The sequence below is a fragment of the Topomyia yanbarensis genome, chromosome 3 (genome assembly GCF_030247195.1).
Source record: "Topomyia yanbarensis strain Yona2022 chromosome 3, ASM3024719v1, whole genome shotgun sequence".
Classification (NCBI taxonomy): domain Eukaryota; kingdom Metazoa; phylum Arthropoda; class Insecta; order Diptera; family Culicidae; genus Topomyia; species Topomyia yanbarensis.
In genome coordinates, this window is record NC_080672.1 from 88,887,841 (window position 1) to 88,908,143 (window position 20,303).

At 37.8% G+C, this 20,303-nt stretch overlaps 1 protein-coding gene and 1 pseudogene across 4 annotated transcripts in view; one reads left to right on the plus strand and one right to left on the minus strand.

Annotated features, from left to right (window-relative positions):
• Positions 1–20,303, minus strand: part of LOC131692650 (leucine-rich repeat neuronal protein 3) — an 816,296-nt gene that overhangs the window by 57,776 nt on the left and 738,217 nt on the right. The window lies entirely within an intron of this gene.
• Positions 7,203–9,222, plus strand: LOC131687051 (DEAD-box helicase Dbp80-like; annotated as a pseudogene).

The following is a 20,303-nucleotide window of genomic DNA, read 5'->3' on the forward strand; positions in this document are numbered from 1 at the left end:
GTACCACAAGACCAGACAGACCGTGGCAGGTTGGGATGCATCTCCGTTTACCTCACGAGAACGTGACGATTGGAAATCCTAGCCCTGAGGTTTGCCGTAGCCGCATTCTGAACTGCGGTGACCTGTTCCGGTACATAAGCACGGTAAAAAGTGCTTATCGTCTCGGTTCAGAATGTCAAGCCAACAGGTTAGTTCAAATATGCGGAACGTGTTCAACAACGAACATAACTTGTTGACTGGCTGTCCGTTCCATTTGTTCAATATCGTTGAAATGATAATGATGATTTCAGCTTTACGGAATAATTACAGCTCAGCAGCTTTGATCATAAATTTAAAACTATCACTACCCAACTTGTAATAGTTAAATAACTATTACAATAATTTAAAACTTTTGGACAAACCTTATAATTTAATAGGCTATTCTATTGCAGGAACTGTGAAACGAAACCCTAAAGTTTTAACTCTTCGATAACCAACCCGAGTGAAGAAGGAAGAGTCCAGCAAAGAGTGCCAACAAGCTGACAAACTGGGTAATCCAATGTTTTGAGAACGGATTAGTTCCGTTCGGTTCATTTTTGACTCAAAATCACACTCACCGGAAAAGCAATTTTTAGTGGAAATATTTCAACACGCACTCTCACAGAGCCACACAGAGCCGAAGCCAAACATGCAAAAGCTGCTGCTGCCGTTGCTACTGCTACTGATGCTGGAACTAAAAAGGTGAAAAGGGTCACCAAACGGAACCGGATTCAATAAGCACTATAAATATTGAAATAGCTCGGTACAATTTCTATTATTTTAATCCGTTTTTATGGGGCTTTTTTCCGTCCGAGTGGAGAGCTGGATTGCAACCAATTTTTGTTCGGGCTCGGTGGGCTAAAGCGGTCAGAAGAAAGGATGTTTCATCCGCGTTGAAAATGGGGTGGTCGGAGCAAGTCATTTGCTTTAACGGATAGAGCAGAATGATTCTACGTGCCCATAACGAAATAGCACACTGATCACACTTTTAGGAGGGTGCGTTGCAGTGGCCAACAAACGGAAGAGTTCGGCTTTCGGTATGGCAAATAGTACCACCTCAACAAAACCCGACCGTTTTATCTAGTCTGTGTACGAACAGGCGAATGCTAGTCTCCGGCTGATGCATAATTTATTTATTATTCATGTGTTATTGAAAGTGATAATAATTTCCGGCTGGTATGTTTGCATTTTATGCATGTCCATAGTATTGGAGCCCTGGTTGGTGTGGAGGCTGTTTTAAAAATGTATGGTGAACGGATTTATGTACAGCTACGACAGACTGTGGATTAGAACTGGCCAACGAGGCCATTCAGGACTTCAATGTCCGTTAATTTTCATTTATTCTGGGATGGAAACATGTTTGGCAGAAGTGTCGTTCGTCAAACATAAACCTGTCTGTCGAGTTTAGTTCCAATAAATTGGGAACAAACTCGTTAGTTGTACGATTGAAGTCCGAAATTTTCATATATCTTCGTTGCCTTTAAATATTATTGAAAACTATTATACTATATTAAAAATTCTTAAGATAATAGTATTGAGCCTCGGAAGGTAAAAATAGAGCAGCTTCTAGCTCTGCAAGAATGACCAAAATAAGTCTTTTGTGTTTCTTGCCCCCAACAGTATTAAGGAAAAATAGTTTTGGAAGCCAATATGCACTAGAAAAAAAGTTGGGCATGAAAGGGTTCTTTAATATTATTTAACAAGACATATTTAGGATTTCAGATAATTTGACATGCATTTTTAATCGACCTTGAAGCAAGTACGCGGTACTACATCGTTTAGTCATACCTCAATTTTATCGCCTTCTATATACACGGTAATCTTAATTCCAGTGATGTCCCTTTCAACCACGCATTTCAGCTTGTTCTAAAAACCGAAACTTTCTGCTTGGGATAACGTGTTGTATGATATCAGCATTGAATGGCGGTGGTGGTGCAATTGGATAAAGACGACGACTTCCGAAGGCCTATTTCATATCCACCTTCCAAAGAGTCGGTCGTAAAGCACATAATTTGAAGTTAACGGCCGCGGTAGTGAATCGAAGCTGCGTTATTTCGTGAACTTTACAGATAACAACAAAAATAAATACTAAAGGTACCATTGCTTTAGAAACGATAGCTGCTCAATGTCGATCGCATTGCTCGTTTACAGCGAGGTAATTGTGGACTCCAATGTCCGTTAATTTTCATTTATTATTTTCATTTATTTCATGCCAACATCCGTTAAATTTTATTTATTCGTTAATTTTCATGATCGTTTGTCAAACATAAACCTGACACTATTTTTCGTCATAAAGTCCTTACAAGTTCGGCTACAGGTTGATGCTATCTATACTGACTTTTACGCTGCTTTTGTCAAGATCAACCACCATATAGCAGTTGCCAAGCTACGGTTTACTTTAATATAGAGATTGATTCCTTCTTTCGAACATGAGCAGTTCCTTGAATTTGCATGCCAAAGAACTCTTGTACTCAAACTTGTGATCTTTTCGTCTGCTTGGTTTATTCAAATGAAGGGATTGATTCCTTCTTTCGAGTTTTCCTTGACTTTGCATTAAAATTGAAATGAATGTTCATTGTGAAAAATAGTTTGGTAGGTTTTAGAGCATTTATCTTTCTTTCGCATTTGAAATGTTTAGTACGTAAACGTACGATCCACCCGATTGTTCGGTTTACTCAAACTTGTGGCACTAAATACCTCGAAAGTATTTTCATACCTTATGCCAAATGATACTTATATCACAGACTAACAGACGCAACTCTCCAAAAACAATTCTTCGCCAACGTTAGCGGTCATTTTAAATATCTTTTATGCGGAAGTACAAGAAAAAATTGTTCCCAAAATCGTGAATAAAGTGCCATGAATTCTGGAACAATCACGTTTTTACGTTACGAAAACAGGACCATGACCAAATATCATGGCTTTTATAAATATGTTCAATTTCCTTTCAGTAACGCCCGCGTAACGCTTTCATTAGTGGAAATATTTGATTTTGTTTTGTGAACTTCAGTCACGGTTACCGCCGAGAACTAGTTCACAACTTTATGAACATAAGTCATAAACCAAAGCCTTACTCATAATTTTTATTTATAGTTATAGGAACGTTCACAAAATCAAAATATTCTGGTTATTTTTTCGTGAATTAATTCACGAAATTCGAAATTTTATTCATGCATCCATTCAATCCACGTGAACTAATTCCTAACTGATTCCTATTATATTCACGTCACGATCCAATATCCGTGATCATGAAGTGGTTCACAAAATCATCAAATATTATTCATGCACTCGTGAACTGGTTCATGAGTTCTAATATATTAGTTACGATCCAATATCCATGCTAGTAAAATAGTTCACGACATCATGAAATATTATTCATGTAGTCGTGAACCGGTTCATGATACCTAGTATAATAGTCACAACTTACCATTCGTTTTCGTGAAATAGTTCACGAAATCAAAATATTATTCATGTATTCGTGAACTGATTCATGATTCCTAACATACTAGACACGATCCAATATCCGTACTCGTGAAATAGTTCACGAAATCATGAAATATTGTTCATGTATTCGTGAACTGGTTCATGATTCCTAATATATTAGTTACGATCCAATATCCGCGCTCGGGAAATAGTTCACGAATTCATGAAATATTATTCATGTATTTGTGAACTGGTTGATGATACCAAGTTTAATAGTCACAACTTATCATTCGTTTTCGTGAAAAAGTTCACGAAATCATGAAATATTCATGTATTCGTGAACTGGTTCATAATTCCTAGTACATGATTTACGATCTATCTAGTAGATATTTGCGTGATATTTAGAAGATATCCCTAATCATTTACAATTCCATGCAACATGGTAATGAAATTTTTACGTGAACTCTATCACAAAAGTTGGAGTATTGTTCGTGGAATCATTTTTGTTCCATGCACTTTTTTATGAAATACCCAGTAATAGATATGCTATCGACCAGTAATAGGTACGAGCAGGAAATATAAAAAAGCTATTAGAACCTCGAACATCGTTATTTATTTGATAAGGTTCATTGTGATGTCCGGATAGAAAATGAAAAGTACACTGAGAACCCAAAATAGTGTGCGTGATATAGTTCACAGAACCAGATATTGCGAATGAGTCTTATTATAATGATCCAGTTCATATTGTCACGTTAATCCGAGTAAAAACAAAACAAAAACAAAAAGTAATAGATCACGATAAGGCGAAGAGAATTTACGAATACCATGATAAAACTGCTGATATCATGAACATTAGTTACATTACTCTTTGAAAGTAAGCTCTAAAATAAAATATCATGATGACATGAACAGAAATTACGAAAATCGTGACTAAGATCCTGAAATCATGAACACAAATCACACAACTAGTGACAAAAATATCTAAAATCGTGGCCAAGGTCCTGAAATCATGAACTAAAATATCACGATACCATGAACAGAAGTTACATAAATCGCGACTAAGATCCTGAAATCATGGACTTAAATCACACAACTCGTGACAAAAATATTTGAAATCGTGACAAGATCCTGAAATCATGAACATGAAGCACTCTACTCATGACTAAAATATCGCGATAACGTGAATGGAAATTACGAACATCGCGACTAAGATCTTGAAATCATGAACAACGTTTGGCTGTCTACTGTGTATTCCCCAAATCATGAACAAGAATCACAACAAAACTAAACATGTCCAGGGAACAGCACCAAACACAACCAAACATTCTAATGTAACGCCATGTTTATATTCGGGGCGAACTGATTTTTTGAAAACTCAAATAGTTTCATGAATACGAGGTTTATTATTCATAATTTCAGGAACTTGATCACGGTTTTCGTGAATCGTTCTGTTCACGAAATCGTGACTTTTTGTTCATGAATTTATGACCGGATTTTTTTCGTGTATGTGATCGGAAATTATTTTCAATATGAATATATTTAATAAACAAATTCCCTTCTTTTAAACATGAGTTATTCTTTTCAGTTTCATTTTTCAAGCACTTGTTTTTATACACTTTTGCACTTGAGCAATATTTATTTACAGACTTTTGAGATAGTGAGTCGGATCGAAGATTTTTTTTTGATGCTTTTCATTTGTCGTATTCATATGACTGAAAAACAATTGAAGACGTTCCTGGTTTGACCGTCTCGGTTAAGCTAAGTATGCACCTCCTGCGAAATGAAATTTCCTATACAAAACCTATGCATAAAAAACGTCGCGAAATGTTCGCGAAAAAATTTTTCATTTCCATTTCGTATGCGGTACGCAGCTCTCGCGAAAACGATAACGAAAAATGAAGTTAGCTGAGACACGGTTCGACAAACGGTAAGTTTCATAATACTTCCGCGAGACGGCGCTGCTTTCTATGCGCTGTCACCAAGGCAAACTTTTTCCTTGCGAAATAATGGTCAGCGGTATTATTTCGCACGGAGGCTCGCGAAATTTTGACAGGTTGCAATGAAAAAATATAAGAAAACACAAGATTGGTAATTTTTTGTATTTTTTTCATCGCAACCTGTCAATATTTCGTAGTTTAGAAATTCAATATATCGAATTTGAATGGTAAGTTTAAAAATATTACTGGAAGTGTGATTGTTTCTAGTTTTAAACAATTAAATTTAAATAATATTATTTGCAGCACACCCGAACAAAGCAAATCAGCTCAACTAATCTTGTCTCAACATCCTGGATCTGGCAATCAGCCAATCAACATTAAATCGATGCAACCGCAGCAGTACCAACAACTCCAAATCCAGCAATAGCCAACAACCCCTCAAAAAAGGACCACATAGCAATTACTGCTCAAACGAACAACAGGAATTACGAATGATGAACACATCGGAAAACATTTCATCGGCACATTAAAACTTGTCTGCCACTATTTTTACCAGAGGTTGCCTTCCTGATTTAGAGAAATCGGATTCAAGCACAAAAGTCATATTCCAGCCTTGGTTCCTACCAGTTCCTTGCATGAAAATATCACTGCCTCCACAGTGCTCGTGATTCCATTCCAGCAGCAGCAAGCAATCACTATTCGAGTGCTTATCGCCAACATTTCACAACAAGCAGAACCACCTTCAACCATAACATCAGAAAATTAATATTTCCTCCAGACCATGACCATCATCCTAAAGGTCGGTAGCAATAACGTTCAGCCAAATACAAATATGTATATTTGTATTTGGTTCAGCCGACGGTACAACGTGGTCAGCAACCGCAATTAGTGCAATAAATCCAAGCCAAATGTAGAAGACCATTGACCAGCTGTAAAAAAGATAGCAACAGCACATTCAAACACAGTAGCAGCAGCATACTATACTGTACCATGCGGTGTGCAGGAGGACTTTTTTATTCAGTTGGTGCGGCAAGTTGAGACATTTTTATTACCTTTTTTTATTTCGAAAGGATCAGTACCGTGTTTAGTACATTGTAATGTAATACCCTATTCTTCTTTAAAAAGCTCGAGTTCACTCATTTACGGATATTTTTTATTATGATTTTTTTCAGATCGAACACCAACAACATAATATCATGGTAATCACCCAGCAAGAGAACGCAGTGATAATGGATCAACAGAAAACACAACATCAATATGCTCGGAAAGGACTTTCTCTTTCGGTATGTATTTACCAGTAGCATCCCTCCTCCAAACATTCCTTTGCATATCTAGATGTCCTTATCAATTCACAGAACAAACATAATGGCACGTCATGTTCAATCGGCTAACCGTTTGGAATAAGCGCTCATCATCGGTTTCATGGCAGTGAAGTGAGCAGGCAAAAGAAGGCATCGTTTTTTCCGCAAGGTCGCTCTGGTCAAAATTTCAGCGAATTGCAAGGAATAAACCACCCGAGGGACAGTACCCGTGCTGATTCAGGGCGATTTCCCATACTTTGTACCTTGCTATTGAATTTTAATACCCGATCGAAACGATGGCAAGCGCTGCCGATAACTGGGTCAAAAAGACGACGGATCAAGAAATTTCTGCACTCGGTAAGTGTTTTTTTGTTATAACCTATTTTTGAAGCGATCATTGGGATGGGATTTGAATTTTTCTTTTTAATACAAATAGGTTAGCGAACTGAGTACATATCACCAAGGATAAGGATTCAGAGCCGGCGGCTGACAGTCCAGAGAAAGAGAATGCGGAAAAACCTAGTCCACCGGCAGTAGAACCAAAGCTGCACCTGATGTTTGGAGTTCGGTAGCTACGGAAATTCTGACTCTAGCAGCTCCAGAAGAAAAACAAGCTGCAAGAGAAAATGGAGAAACAGCTTCCTCCGCGGAAGATGCAGAGGCATTCAAGTAAGTCGAAATCTGCAGAAAATTTTGATTAGGACATAAGGAACATTGAGAGCCTCTCTTTGTTTACTTTCTCCTTCGATTATTATGACGTCACTATAACACTTTGCACTAATTTTCCAGTACATAGCCGGTTACATGGTTTCTACTAAAATATTAGGCAAAGAGTTGAGTACTAAATATTGAAACGACCGAGTAATAAACAGAAGAGAAAGACCCCAAAGAGAATCTCATTGTTGCTTACGTACTATTCTAAATTTTCTCCCGAAATATTCAGTATCAGCTTTAAAATTATCCATGACTAATCTTTTAGCCCGGCGGATGCAAGTTTGCTAATGAAAGATGTTCGTTAAGGCCTAGTAGAATCAAAGCTGGATCTGGAGGTGCAGCGGAAGGATTGGTTGGTTAAAACTTTCGAAGCTTTGCACATGAAGCAGGAATTACTACAGAGAGTCTATGCGATGGGTTTCAACTCCCCTTCCAAGATTCAGGAGATGGCTCTACCTACTCTGTTGACCGGTCCGCCACGGAATATAATCGCCCAGAGTCAGTCGGGAATAGGAAAAACCGCTGCCTTCGTGCTGGCAATGCTCAGTTGAGTCCATCAGTTAAAAAACTATCTGCAGGTGATTTGCCTTTCCCCCACGTATGAGCTGGCAATTCAGAAGGGGGAAGTAGCTGCCAAAATGGCAAAGTTTTGTCCACAAATTAAACTTCCTTACGCCGTTCGCGGTGAGGAGACCATCAAAGGGGCGAAGCTGACTAATCATATCATCATCGGAACACCCGGCAAGCTAATAGACTGGGGTATAAAGTTCAGGACGTACGACCTAGTTTTCCCTTTTTGTACTGGGCGAGGCGGGTGTTATGGTCGGTGTTCTTCTTGGCCACGTACGAGCGCGAGGTGATGGAGTTTGCCGAGTACATCGTACCCAATCCGATAGTCATTCGGCAGGCGCGGGAGCAAAAATCACTCGATAACATCAAACAGTACTACGTCAAGTTCCGCAACCAGGACGAAAAATTGTGTGATTACCGTCGGACAAGCGATCATTTTCTGTCATATGATGTATAGGACAGTTGTAAACTCCAAGTAAACTTATTTTCAGAACTGTTAATCGATCGAAACAGGTACGCAAAACGGCCGGTTGGTTGACCGGCAGGCTGTTCCATTATGGTCACTCGGTAGCGGTACTGTCCGGTGATCTGACGCTCCACGCAACGGTTGGACGCTCTGGATCGATTCCGAACCGGACTAGAGAAGGTACAGATTATAACGAACGTTTTGTCCAGGGGTAAGTTCCACCACTTGATTCTGGCTACAGCACCAGGTTACGGAGAGATTCTTTCGTCTTAGGTATCGACGTCGAACAGGTTACCATTGTCGTCAACTTCGACCTGCCGATGGATTAGCAGGGACGAGCCGATTGCGAAACGTATCTACATCGAATTAGACGCACCGATAGATTCAGTAAGTGTGAGTCATTCTTGTGATCCTATAGATTGTATTTCTTCCCACTTCTTTAACAGAACGGAATCACCATCAACCTAGTGGGTAGTGATCGAAGCATGATGATTTGCAGATCAATCGAAAAACACTTCCGGAAAAAGATTCAGTTGCTAGACGCGGAGAACTCGGACGAAATTGAAAAGATCGCACCGTAAAGTGTTTTCGACCAGCTACTGGTGAAAGGCGTAGGAGCTTTTTTGGGTCATACTTGTTTTGATTCTGAATTTATAATTGTATTATATTTTTTTAATTTTTTTTTCTTGACCTGACATAAGGTATACAAATGTAACCAACAGGGTATCGTAAGCTAATAAATTTACAATTACAATTTAGCTCTACCCAGTTCTATCCAAACATTTGAAAAGGGCCTAACCTGCCGCTAGAAGCATAATTGTCCCATGTGTATAGGGATTCCCATAGCACATGGGACAGTTATGCTTCTAGCGGCAGTAACTGCAAAATGTAACAAATTGAAATTTCATGTTTTCCATTAACAAATATCTACCCGAGCACGTACATAACGCAACATTTGATTATGAAGAATTTTAATAGCGATTTTACAATTTATAAAAGGGCCTAATTGATTTTTATGACCGAACTGATTATGAAAGGACCTAACTTATTGAAAAGTGCCTAACTAGCAATCCATTCGTTTTAAATGGATTATAACGTATTGTATTATAACTGATTGTAAAAGGCTTTTAACATCTTTTCCATAATTTACATACAGGGCCAATCTGATTTTATGATGTTCAGTGGGGTCAATCTGACCATCAATTTAGAATTCAGTTAATGGTTATAACTTTCAGTTAAATGGACTTTTAAGAACCCGACTTTGTTTTTTATTTTATTTTGTCGTTGAACGGCCAGTAGAGAAAGCGGTGGAAAAATTATCCGAAAGACTAACCTTGAAGCAGAAGATGAAAAATATTTTGCTCATTATCATGTGAATCAAAATTCCAAGAAAAAACATAGCTATAAAAACACAAAAAGATATCTTAACTGATATATGCTTTGAAATGATTCAAGGCGAAAGCGACTGGGTTTGAATTTAGTATATTTTTACATTTATTTATTCCTTCATTATTTACTTATATGTTCATTTATTTCTGGGGAAAATTTTCATTAGGTCGTATCGTAAGTAACAATGTTATTCTTTTGGTTTACTTTTTACTCTGTAATAAACCAAGCCGCTTAAACATTCGCCCCTTCGTTCTTTGCATAATGTGCTAGACGAAACCATCGTCCTTCGATATGTGCTGAAACATATGTGAAATGTTTATGCTAATGCCTATAAACCTAGAAATTATTCATTAATTTATTTACCAATTTAATTACTTATTGGTGTATTAATTTCTCTATATATTTATTATTCATTTATATTTTATCAGTGTAGATGTCTCACAATCCTTTCTGATTATTTAGGTTAAATTTTCCTTAAGCGGGTGTGACATTGCAAAATTTAAAAAAAAATCAGATTTTTATTTTTGGATATTTTGGATCCCTAAGACAAGAAATATATGCCCAAGAAAGGATTTACTCGAATTCAACTTGGTTCGACTGCTAGAGCCCATCAAACTACCAACTATCAATTTTCATATGAGGGGGCTGATAAAATCGAGTTTTTAGTGTATTTAATATTTTATGTTTTTTATTTTATATTTAATATTTATTATTGAATATTTAACATTTGATATTTAATATATAAAATGTAATATTCAATGTTTAATATTCATATTCAATGCGTGATATTTAGTATTTAATGATCAATGTTTTATATTGGATATACAATACTCAATGATGATGAATGCTCTACTAGACTCGTCACACAAACGTCACATAAATGCGCGCATCACATTGCAACGCTTGAGAACTTCGCGATAATACAAACCCGGTCGCAAACGTGATCATTCACACACACCGGTACCCACCGTCTAGCATACAAAAAGCAGCCTGGTGATTAAGTAAACGTGCTATAGCACATACGGTATTCCTGAAGTACAGCAGTTGTTGATCCGATTGGTTGACGATTCGTTTGACCTTCGGTTTTGTTAAGTGACCAGTTTAGTTATATAATATAATCCAGTAATTTGGAATCACGATTCAGACCATGGAACACTTTCCCGGGATTCCTTAAACCTTCTCTAGTGTTTCATGCAATAAGAATTACCACGAATTACTTATGGCAATAAATTTGAATTACGATTCTCACAATTGTTATACCAAAAATAGGTTTGTATCCGTACTGATTATTGGTAGCATTTCCTGAGACTTCCAGAACCTTTAGTAGTAGCCATTGTTATCATAATCGATTTTTAACGTCAGCCAAAGTTTAAAGCCTAGAGTTTGGTTCGACCTGAAACCGATTGAGTCGGTTGTTATATTTGCGCTGGAATCCATTCCGGATTCCGAAACGTGTTTCGAAAGGTAGTTTCCCCGAGACTTGTGAAAGCGGTAAAGGCAAGGCAATCAGATTTGCTTCTTAATGGTCAAACGCCGATTTAGACTTACGATTACAATAGATTTGGTTTGAGCGAATTTCGATCATTTCCCTGGGTCTTCTAGAACCGGTAGAAGCAGCCAATTTAGATAGAAAATGGCCAGCCAATGATTTAAATTTCCGATTGCAGGAATTGTGCAGTCTAAATTGGTCAGACTGAACTTCCCCGAGACATCCGGAACCGTCACAAATAAGCATTATGATTAATCATGCTCGAAATATGATTCACGCTGAGTACGTCACTTCCCTGATAGCTTCATGAATGGCAAAAAGGTTTACAATTGTTACCGATTTCATACACATCCGTGATGAATTAATAAAATACATCATTTAAAACATTCAAATGACAGCAGAAATATAAAAAAGAAATAAACAACAGCTGATGTCGTTTTTCAGTTATCAAAAGCGACATCTAACAGCAAACACACAGACTAGTTTTCGCGAGCAAATGTCAAAATTCCGCACGGAAGAAGGAAAAATATTTCGCGACCTCATTTCGCAAGAGGTGCATACTAAGCTTTACAACGAAAATTCTACCTTTTCATACACAAATACAGAAAGCTTGCCATACCAGATATTTCACTCCTCCCATGCAACACTGTACGTTGCTAAGTTGCAAACAAAATTGTTTTAGCTGTGCAGTAGAGTCACAAAGACGTTGCAAAAAAACACCCATAATATGAGTCAAATTTGATTGTTTCAGAAAACATGAGCAATACAAATAAATAACTAAGATGTAACGTGCAGCAGCTATGTTTCACACATGCAACAGTCGTGTTTTTTGCAATTCTGTTGTCATTATAATGCAACAAATAACTTTTGTTGTTTTTCTAGAACTTGTTGCAAGTGCTACCTGGGCGAGCCGAATAGTATATTGAGAACTAGTGAAAACAATAAGCGCATTTATATTATCCACATGCAACGAACTAATATTAGTATAATCGATGCAAATTTTTAAACGGAAAAACAATTCTTCAAATAACTCAATCAAAAGAATGATAATAATCCAATTATTTATCTGTTTGAGCTTCAAATATCACAGATATCACGTACCCCTTAGGCATTGTGATCATAACGAGCATTTAAGAGAATATAATCTCAATTAAACGATCGTTACGAACTTGGTTGAAAAACATGAATTCTCGTCCAAATTAGTTTCGGCAGTTTCTGACAAACAGATTTCTTATTTTTAGCTTCTTCTAAGGAAAAGTCTTCTTGGCTTTGGTACTTTATGGAAACTAATTTTCTGGGATTTAATACCTTCTGGAAAATATATTTCTGGTGAAAAATATTCGGCATTTTATTTTCCAAGTTTTCGGGGAAATGTTATAGAATCAATAGCTCATGTTACCGAGCGAATATACACAGTAGCTTTATGGTTTTTGGTTGAATAGCTATACTACATATAGCTGTATGAATGCGAATAGCTTAATAGAAATCAGTTGTCATTGAACTAAAAATTCGTTCTCGAATTTTTTTTAATTTCCATTATCACATGACGCCAAATTCTTTGTGTTGATATTTTCAATCTATACTGATTAACGCTCAGTAATGAAAGTACGCTTCCAATCGGTGTTTTCTATCTCATTTCCGCTTTGGCAGAAGAATCAAATTATCACATTGTTTAGTAACATGCCATAAAAAAGCGATATTACACGTACATGTAGTTTTCCATACAGGACATTCCATGTGAAGTTTCCCTGGTTGTCTGGCTATATGGAGAGACAACAACAAACGCAAGTGGTCTGTTACACTGACGGTTCTCTGATAGAGGGACGTGTTGGCGCTGGTGTCTACTGTCGTAAAATGAGATTGGAACAATCTCACTCACTAGGTAGATACTGTACTGTATTCCAAGCAGAAATCATCGCGATTATGTACGGGGTTCAATTGGCCCTTCAACAGAGCTTGTTCAGCAAAGTTGTAAACTTCTGCTCCGATGATCAGGCTGCAATCAAGGCCCTTAGTTCAGACAAATCACTGTCCAAGCTAGTGAACCCGTGCCGAACCCAAATCGAAGAACTAAGCATTGTCAACACTATCTACCTTGTCTGAGTGCCCGGACATTTCGGTATTACTGGAAATGAATGGTCTGATGAATTGACCAATTTCGACAAGATGGATAAAAGAAAAAAATACGGTCCTACGCAATTATTGGAGAAATCTACAAACGTGTCGCCAAAGAAAGGCGTTTCTGCAACAACCGTGCCCAGTGATTTCGAAAAATCTCCTACATTTTTTGAAGCTCCGCTGTGGCATGCTGAGCAGAGCTTTAATCGGCTATTGCAAACTAAATTATCACACGGAAGTTATTCAGCGCGCTGAGTCTTTTTTATTTGATCTTTGTGAATCGGACTACGGAACCTCATATCATCTGATATGCAACTGCCCAGCATAGACATAGACGACACCAGGTTTGGACGACTGAAACTGAGAGACATACTAAAGTTTCTTATCGAATGTGGTAAAGAGCTCTAGGCTTACTCGCAGGCGAGTTGAACTACTTGTGAGTTTAACTTACCATCTTTTGTTTATTTTTGTCCTGTTATTTTTCCCACCCTTACAATTCTTCTTCCTCCCTCCTCCTTTCCTTCCGCCCAGGAAATGATGAAAAGACACGACAAGCCAGAAATCCCCGACCTCGAACGAGGAACGTACCATTTTAGCCAATATATTCTGATTCCTGATTCCAGTAATGAAAATACGCATCCAATCGGTGTTTTTTTTTAAATTTCCGCTTTAGCAGAAGAAACTAATTATCTATTATCTATTATCTATTATCTATTATATATATATATATATATATATATATATATATATATATATATATATATATATATATATATATATATATATATATATATATATATATATATATATATATATATATATATATATATATATATATATATATATATATATATATATATATATATATATATATATATATAAGTCAATGTTTGTATGTATATGATTTATGGACTCCCAAACGGCTTAACCGATTACCGTCAAAATTTATACATAGTAGGCATTTGCTATGGAGCGTGTTTGTGTGCTATTGGTTGGGGATTATCTGCCCGCTAGATGGCATTTCGCAACAAATTGTGTTTTCCTCCTAATTCGTTGGAATTGTATGCGCGATGGGTATTTGCTAGTATACTATAAAACATTGCTTGCTTCGATAGTGAATGGATTGTTTAGGTTTAGTTGTAACCTATTATAAAGAAGATCCATTTAATTTTCCCTTAAAACAAATTCTATATTATTATTCGGAACTCTTTTTAGGGGTTATGTTCGGCTTAAGGAATTAAGAAAGGCGCAATACATGCCGCCGAAACGTCGTATGAAAAGTAAATATTCCGTTTGTTAAATATTTCAAGGACTGGAAGCCGAACATAACCCCTAAAAAGAACTCCACCAACAGTCGTTAGTTTTCTCACTTATTCGGAACTGTAGTACTTTCAACCACAGAGAACAGATATCCATGATCTAACAAAAATATTTAAAAAACGTATGTAAACATTTGAATTAATATACGATAAACACTAGCGCCGCCACACCAACCTATCCCAACTATTCGTCAAATCCATTCCGGAACCGGTTCGAAATCCTGAATGGATTCAGTATGTAATCTTGCTCAAAGAAAACAACCGATTCCGACTCTATCGGTTGATGCATTTGAGCTGAAATTCATGCTGGAAGTCCGAACCGGTTCCGGACTAGTTTGACTGGGTAGAGGAATAACCGCTGTCAATTCTGTCGAACTCAGCCACAAAACAACATGACGACAGTAGCGCACCTGGTTTGGATATCCCAACTACCTTCGAAACCGTTAGAGATTTTGCACAAGTTCAATGCTGGAGATGGACTCCTGTTCTCTGTGTTTCAACTATTTATTGTTTTATGCTTATCTAGGACTAACTTAGCATCTGTAGTAGTTAGGATAACAATAAATAAATCGCCCGCGAAAATGATTGTTTGGAATCGGCTTTATACAGGAGAAGATATAATTATAAGATTCGAGGTTTCATTCAAACGATCGACTTGTAAAACTAACATAAACGCAACAGAATGCACGAAAAATTCGCCGCGTTATAGAAAATTAAGCAATCGCTTCATTAAAATATAAGCTTCTTGTAGAGGGCTATCCGGAGTTCAAGTTGCTTATTTGACCAATCATATTAACACAACAAATGATAAATATACCAAATTCTCGGCAGCCGGCTGCCCAGAGCAATTATTACATGATAACGCTATTGGGTAAACAAATCTCTGCTTCCCGCGATACATGTGAAGATGCAGAGGATTTCTTGCTCTCTAGCAGCGACAGGCATCGGACTAACATTCCTTTCTTTCCCAGTAGATCTGCATTCGGACGTAGCCGGCGTCTGTAGTGATCAGCATGCAAGGATTCGCATAGATTGCACAATGTGGCCCATCTGTGTTATTCTCAAGCATATTTTTCTAATAACCATTTTGCAATCTCAATTAATTCTGGTTAAAAAGGGAGTAGCAACCACAGACGATCTCTTATGCTTATGCTAAATGTTTTGGATTCATGGTTTTGGCAATTTTCAAGTCTAAATATCTATCAATATGTCAAAATTTGAAATAGGTTGTTCCCTCGGTTAAATGTAACCATTCAAGTATCGAACTGTCAAAGGTTAAAATTTTCCAAATGGCTCATAGCCTGTGACAATTTTTCCAAATTGAAGGTCACATTAAAAATTAAATCAGATCAGATTAAAGAGACAATTTTTCCAAATCAAAGATCCAAAATCATTACTTAGTGTCGCCAAGTTTTAAAAATGACAATTTTTAATGTACTTATACCTACAGAGCCATCAGTTTCTACACTTCTCTAGTGCTTCTGGAGAAGCCAGTTTATTGCGGCTTTATCTTATAACCGACACCAAGCCAACAGCGATGTCGGTTATAAGATAAAGCGTGCCGCCTATTAACCCTCCGACACTCGCGCCGTTGTATTTTTTGCAACACCTTCCGAAAATCTAGCGAAATCTTCTTTCAGCACCAGCGGCTGCTCACTCGGGTAGCCATTCGCGCGTGTGCCAGAGGGTTAAAACGGTGTGGCGTAATCACAATAGGCGTCAATGTTATTTTTTATTCCAGTACGTCAGTAATACAAATTTTTAAAGAATAATAAGCCAATTGACCCATTTTGGATCTCAAAGACATTCATTCACTTGAAATATTTTATATTTTTAGGAGGGTAATGTGTACGCAGATGAAGGTACCTGTGAGGTGAAAAGCACATGCATAATTAGCTTAGCTCAGCTTAGTTGAGCGCCCGTGAGTTTCTCGTGATTGATCAAACCCTGTTGAAATTGCATATTGAACCAATTGTCTGATACTTGGGACTAGTACATCATACTCAACGTGCAACCTAAAGAGACTAAGATTATAGTATGATAAACAACGTAGATGGCCACGTCCATACAGGTCAATTCTGGGATGGGAAGGAATGTTAGTTCAACACTTGTGACTATTATGACCGAGGAATTCACTGCATCATCCACAAGTGTCGGTATTAGTAGGTAGGGAAATGAATCAGGATATATTTTGGTAGATATTGTGATTTAGCTAAATACTCATGCGTCTTTTAATTTTAGATCAAAGTTTTCAGGAGTGCTACCTCCAGTAGAAATATGAATACCGTTCAAATAGACATTTTAGTAATTATTCTTCCGCGGGGCGTTACATAAAGTATAAAAGTTATCCCAAATAAATGTGAAGAAATTCACTGCGAAATGTTAATGATAAGTTGGCATCTCCACTCTCCCTATCAAACACGTTTCCAAAATTGGGTTAAATGCCAGATTACAAACGACATGTTTATTATGCGTAATAAATATAATAAACACAACGACAAGGGTTCTTGATCCATCGGCGGTCCAGAAGAAGAATGGATGGGAGAAGAGCGTTACTGGCAAAAACCGACTGCCATATGAGCGTTTCAAACTTGTAAGAGTGACGCAGACTACTGCACTGGCTGGATTTTGAAGAAAGGACCAGGAGTGCGATTCTACGAGCTTCCGGTGGCCCTACATTTTCTGACAAAGTGAAGCTGACGAAAGTTGATTTTTTTACCATTGTTAAACAAAGCAAAAGTTGTACAGATAGTGTTAGACCTCAAGAAATCACTTTTGGAGGTACTCGTTAATGTAAATTTGTCGGCAGACGGTTCCAGATTTAATAAAAATGGCTTATTTTTACACATCTACAGATCGCTTGCCACACATCTTAAATTCAATAAATTTCCTACATTCACTTTTTTTAAATACGGTTTTTAAACCAAATCTTTGAAATTTATTCCCCTCGTGCGAAACCGTCAGAAGGAACCTAAAACGTTGTTTTATAATTCCTGTAAACTCGTCCTAACAACTCCAGTGGGTCATTCGTGATATCACAGATATAGTACAGCCCGAGTTACAAAAAATATATCAAATGTCGTACAAATCAGTTACTTCAGATATTATTTCGCACCGCAAATTTTTTTTTTGAGCAACAACATTTTGAAATAATTATAGCTGTCTGTGCCCTACAAATATGATAATACAGACTATATCCAAGTTCCCTATATATGTACTCTCTATTACAATAGAAAATCTTTATTGTAATATTCAATACAACTTGAATTAGCAAATTCTTCATTTCAGTTCGTAATAAATAACGTCATCCTAACTTCCTAACAGCCACAAAAGATAACCTGAGTAGTGGTCGCAGTGGCAAAGTTTCCCCTAACAAAAAAAAACTTCCGGTTTCAACACAATGCAAATCATTTCAAATGTGACTGAATCGAAAGCGAAGAATGTCTTTGGATGAAAGTGAGAACGAGTACTTCGTTTGAAAAGATCAAATCAAAAAAAAAAAATTGTTTGGGGATTGACTTTCTGAGAAATGGTGCTTTCTGGGGGATGAAATTCGGGGGAGTGGCTTTCTAGGAAACGATTTTCGGTGGAATAGTATACAATTGTTGTCAGACGTTCCCCAAACACAAACCTTTGTTACAGTCTATTCGGAAATTTTCTGCGATTTGCCACCCGTGTGGCTCTTGATTCGACACCATTTGGACAACGTACTGTACGCTCTTGTCTGCTGTTTAGCAGATGGCGCTCGTTAGCTAATTTATTTTTAGGCGAATAAGAAAGCAGAGTTCGAGACGGAAAACCAAATTTTGGTAAAATTTCTGAGAATACATGGCAAGGCAACGAACGATGCAGTGAAATAAAACGAACTGTGGCAGATGATGCTTAAATCTGGTTTTCGATAATACTATTTAGCTGACTCGTATGACCCTGAATAGGACAAAATCCAGTATCAAAATAGCAGACTCGCTTGGGACGTAGGAATTGGATTGAAGCAGGGTGATTCACTCTCAAATCTACTGTTCAAACTTGCGCTCGAAGATACAATATGATCACATGCTTCATTACTTTACATCGATGATATTGACATCATTTACGTTGTTCGTAGAGCAGTGGAAGAGGCGTTTACTTCATTTGATTTTTAAAGGGAATTGAGTTTTTTAAGCGAGCATTTTAGTGAATTCAGTTAGAAACCAGTCATCTTTTCCCTAGTAACCATTGAGGTTTTATGGTAGTTTTATAGTCACTCATAAAACCTAGATTGCACTTTTAGCATGCTATAAAACTTCAATTGTTACTTGGGTTATTGAACTGTGATTTTATTATTGGTTAATATTAATGCTTTTCTAAACTTTCTGTAGAATAATAGACGACCAAACATCGTTACCGTTCCTCGCAGAACTTATGAATCAAAACCATAAGAAATGAATAAACCAAAGTCCACGACCCGTAAAAGTAATTACCTCCGGTGTGTAAATTACTCTTCATCAATACTACAACGAAACGTGTCGAAGTGCACTGAAGAAGGCCAAAGCCCGCGGGTCGATCGGTGTCGGGTCGAAACATGAACCTTAATAGCAAACTCGAAGGGTTCGACACACTTTTCACCTTTCGCACCCGCATTGCACTCCCTCTGCCGCCACTACCGCCGTACTGGCAGAGCCTAATCCTGACTTAGTGGCCTCCGAACTTGACTGAATAAATCATATTTTTCACCCGGAGCAAGCGAGGAAACGAAAAGAAAAAAAATGAATTTTCTATTTCCCGTTGGCCAACCGTGCGTCGAACCAACCAACCGAACGGCTTCCGTAGGCAGCCAAGTGTAATGGAGTGGTATTTTTTTGCCGGTTCCCAGTATCTGTGCAGTGTCTTGTCGGACGATATTCCCGGGAAGTCGGCGATGGTGGCTGCATAAATAAACATCTTCTTTTCGTTTTTCCATAATTTATTATGCACGGAAGAAAAGCTAGCGAGTTAGTGCTTTCTCCGCCCGTGTTCGCGCTTGCTGATGCCCGGTCGCCAACGGTGATCAGAAACCACTCTCCGGAGCTGCGGCTTGACGTAGTTCGGTCTTGTCACGATTTGCATTCCCGATAGGAAATCGATTGCAATTAGAATATTATATTAAAGTCCGAACCCGCCGAACAGTGGGACAGATTTTTTTTTCTTCTTCAGGGTGGTTTACGGGTTTTCGCGAAAGGATTCCATTCACTGGCTCACTCACTGCCCGGCGACAGAGGATTTTCTTTTTCTTCTTCCGCTGACTAGCTTTCGGGGACTCGGAAAGGAAGGCTTCATTAATAATTCAACGGGGATTCTGATTCGCTACTGGGTTGGTGGTGGACAATACAAAGGAGAAGAGATAAATTATGTTTCATCAATCTAATGAGCGCAGATATTCCGTCGAGTAATAAAGTACTTCATTATAATTTCGTTCTCTGTGGCCAACCACCAGTGCGCGCGGCCCTTCGGGACGACCGGTAAAGTTTTCGTCGAAGGAAACAGATCAAATGGCGGGTGTTCTCCGGGGAGCAAACGACCCGCACCTTTCGGTTCGGGGCG